Here is a 20,565-nt window from a genome sequence, read left to right on the forward strand (position 1 = left end):
CACAAACACTCACACTCTCGCACTTGTACACAGTCACACACGCACAGAGGGCACTTCACAGAGGGGACACGCGGTGTCACAGTGTCGCACGCACACAAACACTCACACTCTCGCACTCTCGCTCTCCCCAACCCCCTCCCCGCGCTCCGCCGCTGGCTCAACCCCGACCCTCCACCGCCGCCGTCCTCCCGCCGCCGCCGCCGCCGCCACAAACTTTTCCCCGGCGGCCCTGGGAGCCCGCGGGGAGCCGCTCCCATGGCCGGCAGCCCCCGAGCTCGCCCGGCTCCGGCTCTCACCTGCGCCCGCTCCGACCGCGGCAGCACCGGGACCTGCCCCACCGCGCTCCCGGCACGGGCCGCGCGCGCCGGCCCGCGCTGACGTCACGGGGCGTGGCCGGGGCGTGGCCGGGGCGTGGCCCCCGGCGGGGCGGGAGCGCGGGATACCGGGGGTACCGGGGGTACCGGGGGTACCGGGGGTGCGGGGATACCGGGGGTGCGGGGATACCGGGGATACCGGGGGTGCCGGGGGTGCCGGGGGTACCGGGGATACCGGGGGTGCCGGGGGTACCGGGGATACCGGGGGTGCCGGGGATACCGGGGGTACCGGGGGTGCCGGGGGTACCGGGGGATACCGGGGATACCGGGGTACCGGGGGTGCCGGGGATGCCGGGGGTACCGGGGGATACCGGGGATACCGGGGGTGCCGGGGGTACCGGGGGTGCCGGGGATACCGGGGGTGCCGGGGGTACCGGGGGTACCGGGGGTGCGGGGAGATGCTCGTGTAAAACACGTGGGGAGGGGAGGAGGACGGGAAAAGCGGGATGGGGGAGTGGGCAGCAGCGTCTTTGTGCGAGGGGCGAGTGCCAGCCTCGCCCGCTCAAACCTTGCGCGCTGGGCAGCTGAGGGTTTATGCCTCCCCCCGCGCCGTTTGTTTTGGCCGTTTTTGTCACGGAAGCGAAGCTGCGAAATCCTGGTAGAGCAGAAATCCCGCCCTTGTTGCTCTCCCAGGGTGGGAAGGGCAGGAGAAACGCGGAGGAAAACGCTAAACTCTGGTTTCTTGCGTTAACCACGGTCGGAGAGCGATTCAACTTCCCACAGCACCCAACGCAGGTAAAAGGGGGAAAAGGGGCTTGTGCTCCCTACAATCCCATCGCTTGAGGGAGCATCCCACGCTGGGGTTGTGCTGCCTGGCTGGGATGCAGGGTTAGGAAATGGGCTACCAGGAGCATCAGCACAACAGGACAGGCATGGATACAAAATGCACCCAGAGATGGTGGCCACCAAGACCACCACAGTGACCACCTCCCGTCGGAACACCCTTTGGAAAAGCAGCTGAGTGAGAAATATCGGAGCAGATGGGTCCGGGCTACTCGAGCCGCTGCTCTTTCCCACCGCCTCCTTGTTTTTTCCTGGGTTTAATCGAGATCTGATGATTAAATTTCCTCTTCCTGGTGCTGGCTCCTCCTGCACCCAGCACGGCAGAAAGAGACAGAGTTTTGGCTGGGCTGGGACAAAAGTGGGGTGGCTGTGAGTCCTTGCATGGCCAGACCCCATCCCAGAGGTCAGCTGGGACTTCCCAGCCTCATCCCAGCTTTTATCTGGCTCCCCAAAATGAGCCACACAGAACCACTTCAAAGCACCCTTGGGAGCTCTTTTCTGCGGCATTATTTTGGGAGCTTTGGGGTTTCTCCAAGGGGAGCTCCCTGCAGCCGGATAACCCGGTTCTCTACCTGCAACAGGGCACTTCCATTCTGTTTTGCCAGTGGAAAACACTGGGATGGCACCTGGGATGCAGCTGGGCTGGGTGCTGCCCCCATCCGTGCCTTGGCACCAAGCCTGGGGTGCTCCTGTCCCTCTGCTCTCGCAAAACTCTCATTAAAATCAGTATTTCAGTTGCTGGTTTATTCCTCTTTTCCATCTCTAGTGTGATTCCCCATCTCTTTGGATACTGCAAAGTCCAAATTTATTCCTGTCTCGGGCTGGCACCTTGAGTGGCTTTGGGGACAAAAGTGTCTTTTCCAATGGGCTGCAGGAGGTGTACGAGAATCTGCAATTCCAGCTCAGCATCCTCATGATCCCTTGGGAAAAACCACATCTCTAGGTGCCAAAACCGTGCTCGGACTCCATGAAAAATCAGCAATTTGTGGTGACAATGATTGCTTATCCTGGGAGCAGCTTTCCCAGTGCTCAGGATGTGCCTTGGGCACGTTGCTGGTGCCGAGCCTGGGATGGAGGGATGAGCATTCCACCTGCACCCATCCCTCTCTGTTCTCTGAGCTGTTTGCAATGCCCAGGAGTTAGTCCAAGCAAGGAAGTGATCCCAGGGAGCAATTAGCCCTGGACAAAATGCTCTGAGGAGGCCAGGCTTTTCTGGAATTCCATCCTGCAGGAATTCCATGGTAAAGTTCATTATGTGGTAAAGCACATTCCCCTCTGTGGTGTTTTTCAGGCTCAAGTCTGGGTGGAAATTGTTGGTTCCTGACAGTTCTTAAGAACAGGGCTGGTCCAGGACGACATTCCCCTGGGTCTGGTGTGTGAGTGCAGCCAGCTTTTTCTGGGAAGAGAGCAGCTCCTTTCTGCTCTGATGCTGCCTTGGGAATTGTGGACAGGAGCTGGACATCCGGACCTGGGTCTGATGAGCCCCAGACTCAGCAACACCAATCCCCTCCCCAGGGCTGAAGCATGGATCCTCCTCACCAGGAGGATCATGGAATCCCAGAACCATGGAATGGTTTGGAGCCCATCTCATTCCAACTCCTGCAAGGGCAGGGATGCTCTCACAGACACTGCAGCAGCTCAGCCATGAACCCTGAGCTCCTGAAACTTTCCAGAAGGGAGAGTTCCCAAAGCTGAACCTGATCAAATCCACTTCCACGTGGAATATCAGAACACACCAAGCTCCATGTTTGTTGCTACGGCCGCAGGGAGTGCTTTTCCATGATCCTGCAGTTTTGGTAGGGATCCAGCGAACCCCTGAGCCCGGGTCATGCTCTGGATGGCTTTCTGGAGCTGGGGAAGCACCTGCTTGGCTGCCAAGGTACATTTAATAATGCTTGGTTAGTGCAGCACTCCCAGCAAACTCCCTGGGGCGAGCTCTTCCCAGGCCAGCCTTCCCCTTGCTGCGAATTAATTACAGCCCTGATGGTTAATGACGAAAGAGAGGGATAACTGGCAGGGTTTATGTCCCTCTTCTCCTGTGGAAGCTGAGTTATTGACTCCTTCCTGGGCAGCAGCAGCTCTTTGCATCCCGAGGCAGGGATCGAGGCTCTGGAGCATTGCTGCCACAGGCAACGCTTATAGGTGTTTGCTCAAAGGTACTTGGGGTTTAGGAGCTGGATAAAGCCAATAAATTCCAACAAGATTTATTCTGTAGGTGTAACATTCCTGCCTCAAAGCCAATTACCCACAGAAGTGCCTCGTAAACGAGGCTCGCAGCATTTGGAACTGGCAAACAAACTCTGTGCCAGGCTCCCCACATGGATTATTTCTGCTTCCTTTTCAGAATTCCATTATGCCGGGCTGGAATTAAAGCAGAGCGGATTTACTCCTCCTTCACCCATCTCCACCTGATTTCCTCTTGTAGCTGGGAGCCTGGAGGGTTTGCTCCTGTTTCATCCATGGCAATGGCAGCAATTCCCTACATGATATTGGCAAGCCTGGCCTCTATTTTTGTGAGAGGGCAGGGATGGATGGGCTGTTGGGAAGAAATCCTTCCCAGCGAGGGTGGGCAGGCCCTGGCACAGGGTGCCCAGAGCAGCTGGGGCTGCCCCTGAGTCCCTGGAAGTGTCCATGGCCAGGCTGGACAGGGCTGGGAGCCACCTTCAGGTAGTGGAAGGTGTCCCTGCCTGTGGCAGGGGGTGGAATGAGCTTGAAGGTCCCTTTCCAATTCAAAACATTCCATGATTCATAAATCTGTGACTAGATTGGTGCCAAAGGGAAGGGAAAGCTGTGGGAAGGCGGGGCTGATATCACCTGTGATCACCCCAGGATGGGGTTTGTGAGGTGACAGGAACACCTGGCCAGGTAATAACCACTTCCTGCTAATAACAGGGATTAGTTTTTTAAGCCTGATGAGGACGTGCACGGAGCAAAGGACAGAGCTTCCGGAGAGGCTTTTAATATCTCTGGCTGTCTGACATCAGCTGAGAGAGTAAAGGAACAAAGGACAGCAAAGAGGTGGAGGGGATAGGTGAAAGATCTTGAACAGGGACAGGTCTTGAACCTTCTCTGCTCCTAAGGGAAAATCCTGCAGTGTCCTTCCCCCGCTGCCCTCAGGTTTGCACACAGATCCTGCCCCCATCACACCCCTCACAGGGTACAAATCCCACCCTGTCCCGTGGGAAGGGATGGGTTTTGGAGAGATTTGCATCAACCTCCCTCCTCCTGGAAGACTACTCCACATGGCAAAGGCCTTTACAATAACCAAAATCCTAGAATTCTAGAATGGTTTGGGTGGGAAGGAGCCTTAAAGCCCATCCTGTTCCACCCCCTGCCATGGCAGGGACACCATCCACTGTCCCAGGCTGTTCCAAGCCCCAGTGTCCAACCTGGCCTTGAGCACTGCCAAGGATCCAGAGGCAGCCACAGGTTCTCTGGGCACCCTGTGTCAGGGCCTGCCCACCCTCCCAGGGAACAATTCCTTCCCAGTATCCCGTCCATACCTGCCCTCTGGCAGTGGGAAGCTGTTCCCCCTTGTCCTGTCCTTCGAGGCCTTTGTTCAAAGACCCTCTCCAGCTCCCTTGGAGCTTCTTTAGGGTTTTTTTTATCTTGGTAACCAAAATCCTTCCTTTTAAGGCACCATTCCCAGTAAATCACCCAGTTCCTTTTTCCTCGTCACCCTTTAGAAGCCAAGGAATCCCTGTCCTCACCTCCCTGGCTGCCTGGCCGCTCACATCAGCAGGACCCACAACCCACAAGTTAACGCTGCTCTTCCCCTTTTTCTCTTTCCTCCTCGAGTCCTGTCCCACAAAATAAAACAGCTTTTGTTCCCACTGGAGATTCTCCTGGCAACAGAGGCACGGAAGCTGCAAATAAAAAAAAAGAAAAAAAAATTCCCAGACTCAATGACAGCTCTATCTAAAAGCAACCACCAGGATGAGGCTGGTTCATCATCGTTAGGGGAGAGAGCACTGGGATAATGGGAACAGGGAAATCATTGCTGGTTATGAAGGCTTCCCAGATGGATAAGTAGCCCTGGCTAGCAGAGGGGGCATGCAAAAGGGGTTGTTGGTGCATCCTTGTGAATCTTGACGTGAGAGTGAGATGTCTCCAGCCTCCTCCCTCCCTTTACCAACAGATTCCAGATTGTGGGATTTCCACAGTTAGGCTCCAGCAGATTTCTGTGGGCCTGGAAAAAGCCCAGGGCTTGCAGGAGGGAGTTAGAGGAGCAGAAAGTCCTGTTTTTCAGCCAAGAATACTTTTGTCTTTAGCTAAACATCCTCCAAGGCTGCCTTTCCCTGCCCCTCAGAGGCTCGGAGCAGCCCTTTCTCCACCTCTTTCGGGCTGCTGATTCCCAAATTTTCCCTCCACATATAAAGATTCTCTGGGGCAAAGGCATGGGGAGCAAGAGCCATTGAATGATGCTGCCAAGGGATGCACCTTTATTTGTTATGATCATTTACTCCCTTCCCTCAGATCATTGCCAGAGCCCTTCCACTTTCCAGACAGCTCTGTGATAAAACGGGAAAGTTTCCCTCCTTAAGCAGTGTTAAGACACAATAATTCCCCGTGTTCACTGACAAACAGCCTCGTTTATGGCTGTTGCTGAGCTCCTGCACTAATCAATGGGGTTAATTGAATTGATGACTGTGCTGGCTTGTGTTCAGAGCAGCTGCTTCACATCATTAGCCCCGTTTAAGGAGAGGATCTGCCTGTGGTCATTTCCACTGGATTTCTGCTCTGGGTGTCCCCACCAGTGTGGCTTGGGGCAGGGACAGGCATTTGGAAGACCCTGGCACAAATACAGGGCAAGCTCAAAACAAGCAGCATTTTGTACAAATTCATCCCAGGAATACTAGGTGGAAGTGTTTCGGGATAACAGCAGAGGTTAAAAGTATCAGCTCCCTTGGCTACCTGCTATTCACTTTGAAAAAGGGCTCAGGACTCAAAAGATAAAGGAGAAAATAAGGATTCCCTGGTTTTTAGAGAGAGAGGAAAGTGAGAGAGAGGAATCAGACCAGGTTGGGCAGGGACTGGAACAGCCTGGTCTAGTGGTAGATATCCCTGACCGTGGCAGAGGGGTGGAAGAAGATGAGGTTTTAGATCCCTTTCCAAAGTATCCTGGGATTTCCTGATCAGTCCCATGTAGCTCAGCAAGGACACAATGCTGAAGTTTGCAAGTGTGCACATAATTCAGGGTATTTCCAGTGATTTCAGGTGATCTCAAGCCCAGTTTGAGGGGCTGACAAATCTTTCAGCCCAAACCTGTGCCGAGATAAAACTGGGGACATTTATTGCCAGGACTAGGGGGACAAAGCAGTGATGCTGATGCTCAGATTTCCCTCGTTTCCCCTGGCAGGGTTTGAAATCCATAACCAATTTCCCTACTTCACCAGGCATCCTGGAGCAGCCCCCAAGGTGACTGTTTTGCCACACAGGTGCCTGTCCTGGGTGGTTTTTCCACCCTGCCAAGGACAAAGAGCATCCCAAGTGAGTTTTATCATTCTAAAATGATGTTAAACATCAGCTGCCAGGTACAGCTCCACACACTGCCCTGCCCGTGGAGCTCCCAACAAAGCTGGCTTGTCCAAAACTCTGCTTGGCTGAGATTTAAGCCAGTCAGAGATAACCACTCAGCTGTTCCTTCCCTCAATGCCGCCTCTGGCCTGGTGGAACACACTTCCTTTCTGTGCCGCCAGATTTGCTTTTCAATGCCCCATTATGTCCCGAGGTCACGGCAGATCGAGGAGTTTGCTCGGCTGCCCTGCAAAGAAACAGAGTCACAAGAATTATATTTTTATTCTCTTTTTTTTTCTCCCCATTTAATAACTGCATGTGCTGAGCCTGAATTGCTTTCTTTAAGCATATGAAGGAGAGCAGCGAGCGCCCGGCTCTGCGTTTTTCTTGGCACTCTATTTTCTAAGCCCATTATTCGCCCTCCTTTTCTCCAGCAAAGAAATGCTCAGTTCTCTTCCAGCTGCCAGGATCTCATTTAGTTCCCAATGCCATGGGATTATTAGCATGGATGTTAAGAGACCCTCCCTGCAATAACAGTGACCACCAACCCATCAGCTGAGCGTGCCACCAGCACAAATGGCACAATTCCCATTTTAAAGGTGGGGAAATTGGAGGGAGGTAGCATTTATTAAGCTGCTTCTGTTGTGGTGGGCACCCTGTGGAAAAGATTTGGGATTTGTGTGGTCTGTTCAAGCCGGGGATGGAGCAGCAGATGGGAGCAGCATGGTTTTGGGGCAAAATGTCAGTTTCTTTGAAGGCAGGAGGGAAATGCCTACTGGCTTTCACCACCAGCCACCGCACGGCCAGGGGTCTGCAGAGCTGCGGCTGGAGCCTGTCTGGTGGCATTCCCTTGCCAGCCTCTCTGTACTATTAATTGTGGCCATGAGACTGCACGGTTTCCAAGCTCTCTGGCTCCAGTCTGCCATGTGGGAAGGAGCTGGGATGCAAACTGAATTCCCCCTGCAACACTTCCTGACAGGTCCCGCATCATTTATGCCTCTGGCAATGCTCAGATCCATCCTGGGTGATGCTGGGGCTCTCACAAAGCATCCTCTGAGCAGCTTTATTTTGTGGGACAGTGTGTTTCATAGGATACAGAAATCTTCTTCCCCCTGGACTTGGCATTCCTACTCCTGCCAAGGCTCCAGCTGCAGAGCCAAGCAGCCTGACCGGTTTTCCACCTGCGAATTTCTGGCAGATCTTCTGACACAAAGCTGAGAGTGAGTGGTTCTTGGGCACTGGCAGCCCCCAGATATTCCTGGAAAACTCTCTGCAATCTTCCAAAGGTGAGGTTTATGCAATTCCTTTCCCGTTACAAATCTCATCTCCTCAACTAGTTTTCATCACTTCTCCATGCTGATGTTTGCTGAAGGTGAGGTCCAAGCCACCAGACTTTCTGAGGAGCCTTCAAGGTTGGACTTGAGGATCTTGGAGGTCTTGTCCAGCCTTCATGATTCTGTGGTTATATCTAAAATCTGATCTGACACAAGGATAAATCCATCCTGGTGAAATTTTATACGGAAAACCATCTGTAAATGTCTTTGCAAGGAAAAAAACTGCACAAGGTGCTCATACCTTATTAAACACCAGAAAACTCACATTGAGTAAGATGTAAAAGTTATAAACATCCCCAAATCCATTGCTGAGTGAGTTTTTTGGAGACTTTGAGACATGGAAGGAGCAAGTAAACAAGCTGCGATTTTCCTCTCTGCATGCAGGAACATCTTCAGCATGGTGGAAAGTGCAATCAATAATTGAGTGAGAAGCCACACAGCTCAGAGCTCTCACAAAGCACAGACTGAGCATCCAATATTTATTTTCAAGCCTTAAATAATGCATTTGCAAATGCTTCTAACTGGATATTTTAAGGCAAACAAATTTATGTCATGAAAAGTTAATCAGTGAGAGTATCTCCAAAGGAGAATCACCGGCAACCACGGGAAACACCCCTCAGCTCCTCATTTCATTTCTCCTGTTCTTCCTCGTAAATTAGGGGGCAATGCCATAATTTCTAATTAAGGAATCATTTGCTATCAATTAGCCCATGTAAGTAGATTTCACTCACTCCCCAAGCTAAATCACTTAAGCCCTGGCATTTCCTCCTCGCTGCTGCAGCGCTGGGAGCTGGCAGAGCACAGTGTGAATGGGAGGCAAGGGATTCTTCTGACACCCATTTCCCGTGGGAGCTGGGTGGGATGGCTCCATCCCCATGGCTCAATTCACACTGCAGATGTGTGGCAACTGCTGCAGGCAAATAGGGAAAATCGCCCATTGTCCAGGGAGGTGGAATGGGTTGGACTTCAGTGATCCAAGTGGTTTGCTTGCAACTTGGAATATTCTGTGATTCCGTGGTGGGATTTGCATGGCATGGAGGGGAGGGATGTGGCCAGGACAGCGGTGACACGTGGCCTTCAGAAGGGTCTTGGGGCTCGGACAGTGGAGGTATCACCATTAAGGACAATTTGAGCCGTAAGTGAAGGGAATGAAGCTGCTCCCAGGCACTGCTGTGTCCCAAAACACTGCTCAGCATGGGCAGGAGCTCTGGAGGAATGACCTTGGCCAGGGCTGGCACCTTCCCACAGGTGTTTGCTTCCACCTTGGCAGCAGAATAAGGGTTTGCTGTTAAATCCAGTGTGGCTCTAACGCTGACATGTTCCCTCCACACTTTGTCCTTCAAACCCCCTGTTCCAGGGAATGAGTAAACACGGCCAGGGACACAAGGACCTTCCAGTTTTCCTGCCCCAGCCTCATCCCACATTACAAGCTTGGGGAGCAGAGCTGGCTGCAGCACCCCCAGCCACCCTGGGTACCCCAGTCCCAGCTCAGGGATGAGCTGCTGCCAGGTCAGGCTCCTCCTTATGAAACACAAAGAGATAAAGGTGAGATAAGATAAAATAAGAAAGGTTCATAACCTCTCATCACAGGATGAGATTTCTCATCTCCAGCCAGGCTCTTCTGCCTCTGATGTTTATTTGCTGTTCAAGACAGCATCCAGCAGGAGATGAGTTGCCTCCACTGGGATTTCAACTCGGTCTGATCAGAAGAAATTGGTTTTGACAGCTTTGTGACAGAAACACCTCGGGCCAAACTCACCCCTGGTTGAAGCTCTCTGGGGTCCCTGGGGCTGGATTTGGCTCTGGTTGCCTGGGAAAATTAAAACCAGGAATGAAAAGCCTGGAACAGAGTAACCTGGATCCAAAAACAGTTAACAGGAATGGTTTAGCCCACAACAGCCTCAGGAGCCTAGAGGGTAATGGGGGGAGAGTCAGAAGGAGGGAGAGGCTGGCTGTAGCTCCATGGGCTGTGTGACGTTGGTGTTATCCCCTCCAGGGCTTAGGCACAAACAGAGCCTTAAAAATCATAAACTAATCCCAAATGCTGCCATGCAAACCCAGCTGACCTGGAAGAACCAGTGCTACCACTTCTCTGGGAGTTATTTCTTCCTTTAAAGAGAACCAGGGTCATGCTGACACAGAGCCCTGAACATCCAAATGTTGCTCCTCAATTTCTTTCTCGTGGCAAAACGTTTGGACTGAGGGAGGTTTCCCCACCCTGCAAGATTTGCAGGAGGTGGGAGGAGTGTGGAAGCACAAATGTGCTTTTCATGCCTCGCTGCCCTCAGTTCAAAAGACTTTCACCTCCCCAGGAGCACGTTCACCACTCCTATCTAGTCCCAGCAGCTTTGGTGCTCTTCAGGAGCTGGGACAAACAGGAAAGCATGGAATTACTTTGATCCCAGCCTTTAATACCTCAAGGCTTTATGTTACTCTTGGACTGTGGGAGCTGGATGCTGCCAACACATCCAAGCTCAAGGATTTTTCCTTGGAGCCTGGTTGAGGTATCAGGCCCATTTGGATCCAGCTCCACCAACCCTTTTGATTTGGGTTCAAAACTGTTTTTTCCTTCTTGAAGGGTGAGGAATGGGCGACAGATAAACATTTCTATGGAAAAATTGATCACTTTTGCTTCATAGCATTATTTTCAAGTTGGCCCACGCAAGTGCTAGTAGAATTCTGTATCCCTGTATCCATCCCAACCCATCCCAGATGGATAACAGGGCTGTGGTAGTGGCAAAAGTAGCCTGGATCTTGGAGCAGCTGGAATGAGAAAGGGCTGTCACAGATATTTTCACAACACAAACTAAATTTGGGATGAAAACATCACTTTAAAAAATTTATCGGGAATTACATCCAAGCATCGTAAAACTTGAGAAAAGCATAAATCTGACAGGAATTTATAGGTTACAAAAATACCCTCATCTCACTCTCCTTTTCATCCCTGTCTTTCTGCCCATAATTCACCCACTCAGGCCTCATTAAAGACTCCAGTAAATCATTCCCAGGGTCGGAAGCTCGCCAGTTTGCCTACAGCTTAATGGCACCTATCACTTGACTCTTGTTTTCTTTATTTCTTCACATTGCAGGAAAATACTCAAGCCTGACTAAATGTCAGTAGGAGGAGCACAGATAATGGGAATCGGAAGTTTAGCCCTGGTCCATTTTGCAATTACCATACTGAGGGCTCATGGACTTTTAGGATAGGCTAACTAAAGCATATATAAACTGGTATTTGTTATATGTGTGTGTGTATTATGGCCAGAGAAGCTGTCGATTCTCCATGTGTAGAATTGTTCCAGGCCAAGTTGGACAAGGTTTGGACCAACCTGGTCTAGTGGAAGGTGTCCCTGCCCACGGCAGGGGTGCAACTGGATGAGCTTTGGGGTCCCTTCCCACCCAAACCACTCTGGGATGATTTTTAAAGCACATTAAATCCTCCCTGTCCCCCGCCAAGCCCAACAACAGAGAACTGAAGTTTTGCTCTTTGGGGTCAATGGTCAGTCTCCAGAACTCAACCAACACCTCTGGGACCTGCTAGAGCACCAATTCAACAAATACACATCTGGTGGATTTTCCGAGCCCTGGAAAGGAGCTGTGACCCTCATGGACAAGAGAGAATGAGTCCCTTTGAGACCTGGCAAAGATCATGATGGGCTTCCAGGTGCCCATGTCACTCATCTTGAGACTTACATTTGGTCCTGAAAAAACAATTGAGCCCCCTACACACCTCCTCTTGCTCAAGGGGGAGTTTCATTGAGGATTTGTGAAATAGACTCGGGAGAGAACTGTCAGAGCTGTTAAGCCCTCAGCAATGCTCAGCTCCCTGCCTCCTAAGGCTCTGCTGCACCACCCTGGGGCAGCAGCAAATTTGGGGGATTCAGGGGTGTCGGAACTCAAAATGTCCCTCAGACATTTTCAGAGGTTCCAGGCCTTGGTCAGAAGCATTTTAGACCCTGGCAAGCAGCTGAAAACAGCTGTGATCTTGAGTTTGAGCCATGGAATGAGTTACCAACTTTGAAGGTGGAACAAGCGGTCACAGAGGGTTAGATAGTATAGTAGAAGTAATTACGAATTAGAGGGGAAAATTTTTTAGTATTGTACAGGGGGGTTTTAACACCTGTACAGGGGGGTTTTACTTTGTACAGGGGGGTCAGGAGTTCTAAGATGGAGGAAAGTGGGCCTGATCCTGTTCTTCCTCCTTCTTCTTCCTTACCTCCATGTTCTTGGTGATGTTGGCACTCACAGATTGGTTTAGAGTAGAAAAGCACATTGTAACATAGATAGTAGGTATTGGGGGAAATCTGTAAACATATAATACGTAATATATCATATAAAAGATAGCAGCAGCCTTGGGCGGGGAGAGAGAAGAAGACACCGGACAGTGAGGGTGTCAGGAGTGTGTGTGTGTCTCTGCTTGGGCCGCTGACCTAGGCAGCCGCAGCGGGCAAAGACAATCTTTTAGATAACTAGCAATAAACTGCCTTGAGACTGAACAACAAGAGGCTGCGGAGTTTTTCTTTGGAAGCACGGGTTGGAGGAGAAACTTTACCACTACACGAGACCCCTGAATCAATCCCAGGGTTCTCACACAGGGGCAGTCACAGAGTTTGAGCAGAGTGTGATGCCTTTCCTGATTAGTGTCACGCTTCACTGGCCTTTCTGACTAATTCACCATTAACATTCCCCTCCTTATCCCGAAAACTCCTGGCTCTCTGGTAGGCAGACCTGGTGTATCATTTACTGAGTGCACAAAACTCTGCAGGGCTTTTCCCAATTTTTTGGGGAGAGGGAAGAGGGCAGGCTGTGCAACCCCAAAGGAGATCCTGGTGTCCTGTGGTAGAGCAAGGGCTGACACACAAACAAGGAACAGGAATGGCATCTCCACAGGATTAAAGGTGTCTTGGTGTAAAGGAGCAGTGGGGTGCTCTTCTCCACTGAGTTAGGAGAATCTCCCAAGAAAATCAGGATTTCCCCCCCCCCCCCCCCCCATTCCCTCCATGGCAATGTGGCTCAAAAACTTTGTGGCCTGAAGGGGAGAAGTTGTGTCTACACCTGGAGGCTGCTTCCTCTCTGCCCTTGTTCCAGGAGCCTGCATAGCTCCTTATCTGTGGATAAGGGCTGCCAGCCTCCATTTCTGCCACCCCAGTCGCCTTCACAGGCTCAAAGGGCAATTTTCAGTTTACAAACACTCACTCACCTCCTGATGGACCCTGAAATGGGGCACATTCATTGTTCAACCACAGCAGAATTGCAGCATGGACCCAGGATCATGAAAACACATTCATTCTTGGCTCCTTTACAATCTGGACAATTTTTGGTTCAGTTTAATCTAATCTGGATTGGAAGAGCTGCCCCCAGGGAGGGGAAGATCATGAACAACTGTTCTCCCAACTCCATTTGGATTGTGATGTGATTTCCCAGAGCAGTGAGGGGTGAGAGGAGAAGCCTTTTCCAAAGTGCTGTTAAAAATGATCGAGGGCATGGATTTGTGCCCAGTGCCTCTGAGCCCTGAGGTGCTCAGGTGAATCTGCTGTAATGACAGTAAAATTCATTTTCCCAGAAGGGGCAGGTACTAATGTTGCTTGACAAGCGATAAAGTTTTACAACTTGCTGTAAAAGGAGGCACAGAGGTTGGTTCCCCCACACACCCCAAAAATCCCCATTCAGTAGTCAGGGGGAGATATCCCCCTGGGTTCCATCCATATTTGTGCCTTAAAAATATCTGTCCTTCAGGTATAGATTCCCCATCCATCCCAGAGTGCCCTGGACATGATCACAGACTCATTAGGCTTAAATTCCTAATGTGGACCAGAGCCAGGAGAGACAAAAAGTACTCATTTGGGATCCCCTCATCATGTCAGGAAAGGAGAGAAAGCATCAATCTGTTGTTTTGCTCTTGCCAGGAGCCCCTTTCCTGCAGGCTCCGGGTTGCACTTTGCCTGCAGAAAGAGGCCAAGGAGTTTTGGGATGCTGAATGGGTTGTTATCCTGCCAGCTGTCCTCCTCAGGAGGTTTTGGAGTAGGAATTTTTGTGCATGAATCAACTGATCCTTAGACTGTATTGACTGGAAAAGGGCAGACCAGACCAAGACCCCCAGAGAGGGTGAACTGAGCCAGGAACATCTGAACTATCCCTGCTCAGCGAGTCCCTTTCTAATGCTAATATCCTGTGGAGAAATCCTGCCAAGGAATTGCTCGAATTCCTCCCTGCAACAACGAACCCACAAGAGCCAAATCCCTGGCCCCCCACATTCATGCTGAGCCCATGCTTGCTTCAGGCTCTTCGTTCTGCTGACCGTGTTCCCTTTCTCTCCCAAACTCACAGCCTGGCAGCCCAGCTCCTGGGGCAGTTTTTCCATGGAATTCAGTGCAGGCACTAGGTGTGGACACCCATCCTCCCTTCCCACCACATATCCCAGGTCTCCCTACCTCCCCTCATCCTCCCTTCCCCCCCACCTCACCTGCAAAGCCTCAAGCTGATACTGGTATGGAATTCCCACAAGGAAAAAGGATCTGAGGCTGTTTCAGAGGTCTGAAGCCGGAGGAGGTCTATGCCTCCCTTTCCCAACGAGGTTGGGTTGATCAGCAAGGGATGGGAGCTGCCAAAGAAAAGCCTGGGAGCGGAGCAGAGACCCAGGCAAGCCAGAGCAGTGCAGGGTTAGAATCACTGAATATCCCACAGGGATCATCCAGTTCAACCCCTGGCCCTGCGCAGACACCCCAACAATCCCACCCTGTGCATCCCTGGGAGCGTTGTCCAAATGCTCCTGGAGCTCTGGCAGGATTACAGCTGTGGCCACTTGGATTCAGCCCAGGTGGCAGAGGAGAAAGGTGGCCTGGGCAGCCCTGCCCTGCCTCCTGCCAGCACCACCATCCATGGCAACCCTGCTCCTCCTTCAGCTGTCACCATCTATGGAGACCCTGCTCCTCCTTCAGCTATCACTGCTTCCCACAATCAGCTAGGAAGGCCTGAATTCCTTCCTGGTGAGCAATTAACTTCAATTAACACGAAATTAGAGGGCTTCTATTCCATTGTATCCAACCAGTGGGATTGGAGCTACTAATCATGGCTAACCCCAGGAGATTGCAAGCCTGGGGTGAAACTCTTTTTCGAGTTCTACCAAATTCTAGCTCCTGATCCACAATTCCTTTCTCTAATTAGGGTCCAGACACAAAGACACTGAGTGGCTACAATGAAAGCTTCCTTTAAATATGTCTACTTTTCCAAGGGGAGCCATTCCTTGGCAGGCTGGAGTGTGCTCTGTATTCAGATAAGCAAATTCCCACATGAAGGACAATTCCAAGATGAGTGCATGAGGACAATGCCATGGTCTGGGAGTGAGAGTGAGACACTGCACGTGGGCTCTCCATTGTAGCTTGATGGAAAAGCATGAAAAAATCCAAGTCCTACTGAGCTTGTGTTCCTGTACAACTCTGAAAATAATTGTTCTGGAGGCAGATGACAACATAAAGCAGACTGAAAACACTTTTATGTTGTTCAGGCACTTAATCCCAAGGAAGAGTACATTGACAGAGCATGGCAGGGTGCACGGTGCTTATCAGCCCCTCAATTTTCTTTGGCATCAGGGCCATAAACAAGAACAGAGCAACACTGAGTCTCTGAAGTCCAGAAGAAGTCTCCTGGCTTAGGGAGGACTCTGTAAACATCAGGGCAGACACTATCTTAAAAGGCTCAATGCCTTTGATTATGTTCCCGTGTTGAATTTCCTCCACTTATTTTTGTCTCATCATCTCTAAAGTTGGACTGTGTTGCTTGTAGAGAAGGTTGTGAACTGAAACACCACTGTGAGTTCCTTCTGACGGAGCCTCAGCAGAGAAATTGGCACTTAGTTTGGATTTTGTCAGTATTCCCAGCCACAGGCTCAAAAGATAATTGTTTCCTAATGGCAGAGCTGTTGTGGTTCTGATAGTCCAAGGTCACGGGTAAGGCAAGATCTGTGAGCAGAGCTAATATATTTTTTTAATCCAGCAAAACCTTCAAGACCCCAAAAACAAGTAAAACATTTAGGCAGGCTGGGCTTTCACAGGATCTGTCTTACTATGAGGGAGTAAAGTGTCCCCAGTACGTGCCAGCAATTTCCCAAAAAGACTTTTAGACTTTAGAAAATGAGAGTGGAGAATGTTCCTTGTTCACGTGACTTCACAATCTGGGGCTTCCAGTGAATGTCAGGTCAGGCTGGGCAGGCAGCAAAGCTATGTGAGGTGACGACACCCGTGTGACTCTGATGATGGTTGTGGCACTTTGTGGGCTGGATAGAGAAGGACCTGTAGGTTGGGATGGTACTGGACCTGTGGGCTGCATGGAGGAGGATCTTCAGGTTAGGAAGATCAGGTTAGGATGTGTAGGTTGGGTGGAGATTAACCTTTACATTGGGATGATGAAGAATCTGTGGGTTGGATGGAGAAGGATCTGTGGGTTGGGGTGGTGTCAGACCTGTGGGTTGGATGGAGGAGGGCCTTAGGTTAGGATGGTGTAGGACCTGTAAGTTGGGATAGAGAAGGACCTATGGGCTGGGATGGAGAAGGACATGTGGGTTGGGATGGTGCTGGACCTGTGGGTTGGGCAGTACAGAAAATGTAGGTTGGCTGGAGAAGAACGTGTATAGCATGGGATGGTGTAGGATGTGTGGGTTTGAATGGAGGAGGAACTGTAGGTTGGGAAGGTGTAGGATCTGTAGTCTGGGATGGCATTGGACCTGTGGGTTGGATGGAGAGGGACATGCAGTTTGGGATAGTGTTGTACCTGTAGGTTGGGCAGCGTAGGTTGGGTGGAGAAGAACCTGTAGTTTGAGATGGTGTCAGACCTATGAGTTAGATGGAGAAGGACCTGTATGTTGGGATGGTGTAGGATGTGTGGGTTGGATGAAGGAGGGACTGTAGGTTGGGAAGGTGTAGGATCTGTAGTCTGGAATGGCATTGAACCTGTGGGTTGGATGGTGGACCACCTGTAGGTTGGGATGGTGTCAGACCTGTGGGTTAGAGAGAGAAGGACCTGTAGGTTGGATGGTGTAGGACGTGTGGGTTGGGTTGTGCAGGATGTCTAGGTTGAATTGTAGGCTGGGACGACCTTGTTGCTGCAGCTCTGTCTCTGACCAGCCCATTGACAGTGGTCTGGGAGCTCCTGTGCTTTGCTGTCACTTCTCTGGGCCAGGTGACCTCTCTTGCAGGTGCTGTCCCTCAGGCCACCACACAGAGGCTGGGTTTAGCCATATGTCCCCAAGGGGAAACGTGCTCCCCACCCCAAGACCAGGAGGACTGTCCCAGGGCCCTGCTGGTCCGATCGTGTTCTCTCCAGGCCGTGGCAGAGTTCCCACTGCCTTCAGGGAGAATGGGGATCCAGCCATTGTCCGACACCTTTGATATTTTCTGTGACTGAGAGAAGCTATTTTTGGGCTGGGAGGGTCAAAGTCAGAGCAGGCCCAGGGGAGAAGGGTGGACAACTTCAAAGGCCAGCTCTGAAGTCTTCACGGGCAGGAATACACATGGAGATATCCAAAGCACCGCTGAGCAACCTCACTTTAAAGGAGGATCCTGAACTCTGTTTTCATGGTGGAAAGATCTTTCCAGAAGAAGGTTTCATAATCTCCTGGAAGGCCTCAGTAACTGGGCTTGGTCCTTCTCTGCTGTCAATTCAGCCCCATCTCCTCACTCCAGGCTGAGCGTTGTCCCCTGCCTGCTGAGGATATTTGGGATTCAAGTCTATTAAACTCTCCCAAAGGAAGTCACAGTCTGTCCCACTGGCTCAACCCTGCTACTCGCTATCTCTTGTCTTAATTAATGTTTGCCATTAACCACACACTTGATAAGTTAACTGAGGGAGGAAAACGTCCCTCGAAGCCATCAACCCCGCAGTTGCGATGTCTGCTTGGCTCAGCCCTCTTTACTCCGTCCGAGGAACGATTATTAGGAACATAAATTTGCCTGGAACATCAAAAGCCACCCCTCCCTCCCGTTTGCTATTGGCACCCGGATGTGGATGAGTCACGCTGGCAATCGGAGATCTCCAAAGGAGCCGGCAAGGCAGGAGGGAAGGGGGAAGGGAAGCTGTTGCTTTCCTTGTTTTTTTGTGCAAGAGATGTAACAAAGAAGTATTTTCACTGAGGAGCGTCTGTCAGCTGTGAAGTGTTGATGTTTGGGGCGGATATGCCAAATACCTGCTAAAAACCCAGGGCTCAGTTTGTGAGGGCTGATCTGGGTGGAAATGGAAAGAAAATAGGGAGGAGACTGAGCATCTTTCTTGGCAGCAAAATTCCACGAACCTATCCAAGATTTACCAGCAGCAGCAGACCTTTCTGCTGGAAGATAAGTAGAAAAACAAGTGAGAGGTCCCGTTAAAAACGTATCAGTCACTTTAGTGCTGATGTGTTGAAGGTTTGGGCTCAAGAACCAGAACACCACCACTGCCCATTCTTTTCCTTGTTTCCACAGCTGACACAGCTCTGTGCCTCTTCTCCCTCCGAAAATGACCCTGTCCCTTTGGCATTGCCAAAATAAACTCACACATTTGCCAGCTATATTTGACCCTCCTTGAACAGTCACCCAGGCACAGCTTTGGGAAATACTAATAGCCAGAACTTTTCCCTTGGGAACACAATTCCTAGGAAAATCAATCCCCCTGACTCTGCTTTAAGCGCACGATTACCCTCACAAAGGTGGGTGCCAACAAAGTCAAGGCAAAGCAGCTCTCCTGATCCCACCCAGAGCATCCAGGACCTACATCTGCCCAGGGAATGTCAGGACAATGTGCCAGGAGGAGTCTCCTGGACTCTGCTCTGGTGGTGAACATTGTATGGGAACCACACGTGGCCATCAAACGGGATGTGGGAGTCGGGTTATCTGGATTATCTGGAAGGAATTAATTTTATAAGAATGGAGTAATAGAAACTCAGAATCATGGAATGGTTTGGGTTGGAAGGAACCTTAAAGCTCACCTCATTCCAGGGCAAGGACACCTTCCACTGTCCCAGGTGGCTCCAAGCCCTGTCCAGCCTGGCCTGGGACACTTCCAGGGATCCAGGGCAGCCACAGCTTCTCTGGGCACCCTGTGCCAGGGCCTGTCCCCCCTCCCAGGGAGGAATTCCTTCCCAATAGCCTATCTAACTTTACTGTCCTTCAGTGTGAGGCCTTTTGCCCTTGTCCTGGCACTCCTTGCCCATGTCCAACCTCCCTCTCCAGCTCTCTTGGAACACCTTTAGATGCTTATCTCAATTTTCAGCTGGGCAGACTGTCTGTCTCTCCTCACATCCATAAATCCCATGAGCTCAGCCTTGTCTGAAGGCAAGGTTCTCTTCCAAAACGTCTCTGAGACGACTGGTGAGCAAGAGGATGGGGAAGCTGAAATTCTCTCCAGCCTCAGTAAGAGCAGGGCTGAACTTGGTCTGGTTTTGACCACGCTCTTTCCTGCTGCTCAGTCATCACTGCAAGAGAATTTTTGCCTTGGTCTGGACACATAACATGAAGCCTTCCCTGAAAAATCTCTCCTGGGAGGTGGAAAGTTTGGAATTGGGTGGTGGCTTAATGGTTTGACTTGATGATTTCAAAGGGCTTTTCCAACTGAAATGATTCCATGGTTCTCTGAATAGTGCTGAGGTTTACTGCAGCCAAGCCGCAGCATGGTTGGATCTCCAGGGATAAATCCACACTTCATGGACATCCTGGCTTTGTCCTGGCTTTGTAGCAAGAAAACAAAGAGCTTTTAGGCTGTGGAAAAGAAAATGATAAGCACAATTTGTGTTAGAAAACATGGAAAACTAGTCAGCGCAGAAGTGGTGAAATGGGGCTCCCCACCCCAAATCTCAGCAGCCTCCCTGAGGGCTCTTTAATCCCATGGACAACTCACATTCCTCAGTGATTTGCTGAGCTGTGGAGTGGATTCCTTTCCTGAAGGATTCACATGCTTGGCAAGGGAGGTTTAGGAGAAGTTTCTTCTTTTATTGCATTTTTTTGTTTATTGTTCTTTATTTTTTTGTTCTTTAGCTTGCTAATAAATAAGTGCATTCCAGGGATTTGAGATCACATAAGGGAGAGAAATGAAGGTAAGAAATGAAAACACAAAGGGGAGCAGAGGCACAGGCAGAGAGGCCTTGCTCCCTGGCTTATTTTGTGGCCAATCTCCCAAATTCCAGGCTCTTTCAGGATTATCTGTATCACGACTCAAGCAAACATCTTTCCATTGTGTGTGCCTTGAGCAGGTAAAATATCTCAATGTCACAGCAAGCAAAGGTGAAAATATATTTGAATAAAGCATTGTTTCTATTATATAAATAACAATTTAAAAATATTTAATAACATAATTAATATTTAATATTTAGTTTAATGGAATTTCTTAGTAGACATCAGTGCACCATTTCTGGCTTTGGTAAGAAGACATCAATAAGACTTTCAGACTTTGGTAAACTGACATCAACTCTCAATTCCAGCATCTTTGATGTACAAACCTGATTTCGGTAGTTACCTCCCCACAGAAAAAAGGAAACTTTCAGAAATCAAGGTTTTGAAATCCTAACAGGCTGCAGAATGGAGTGCAGGTGTATT

The 20,565-nt window shown here is 50.4% G+C and overlaps 1 protein-coding gene across 1 annotated transcript in view; it reads right to left on the minus strand.

Moving 5' to 3' along the window:
* Positions 1 to 433, minus strand: part of SH3BP4 (SH3 domain binding protein 4) — a 33,458-nt gene extending 33,025 nt beyond the window's left edge. Inside the window, exon 1 of the mRNA XM_002189950.6 lies at positions 297 to 433. The gene's annotated coding sequence lies outside the window, so the exon portion shown is untranslated. The remainder of the gene's footprint in view (positions 1 to 296) is intronic.
* Positions 434 to 20,565: the final 20,132 nt, after the last annotated feature.

Source organism: Taeniopygia guttata, chromosome 7 (assembly GCF_048771995.1).
Source record: "Taeniopygia guttata chromosome 7, bTaeGut7.mat, whole genome shotgun sequence".
NCBI classification, from domain to species: Eukaryota; Metazoa; Chordata; class Aves; order Passeriformes; family Estrildidae; genus Taeniopygia; species Taeniopygia guttata.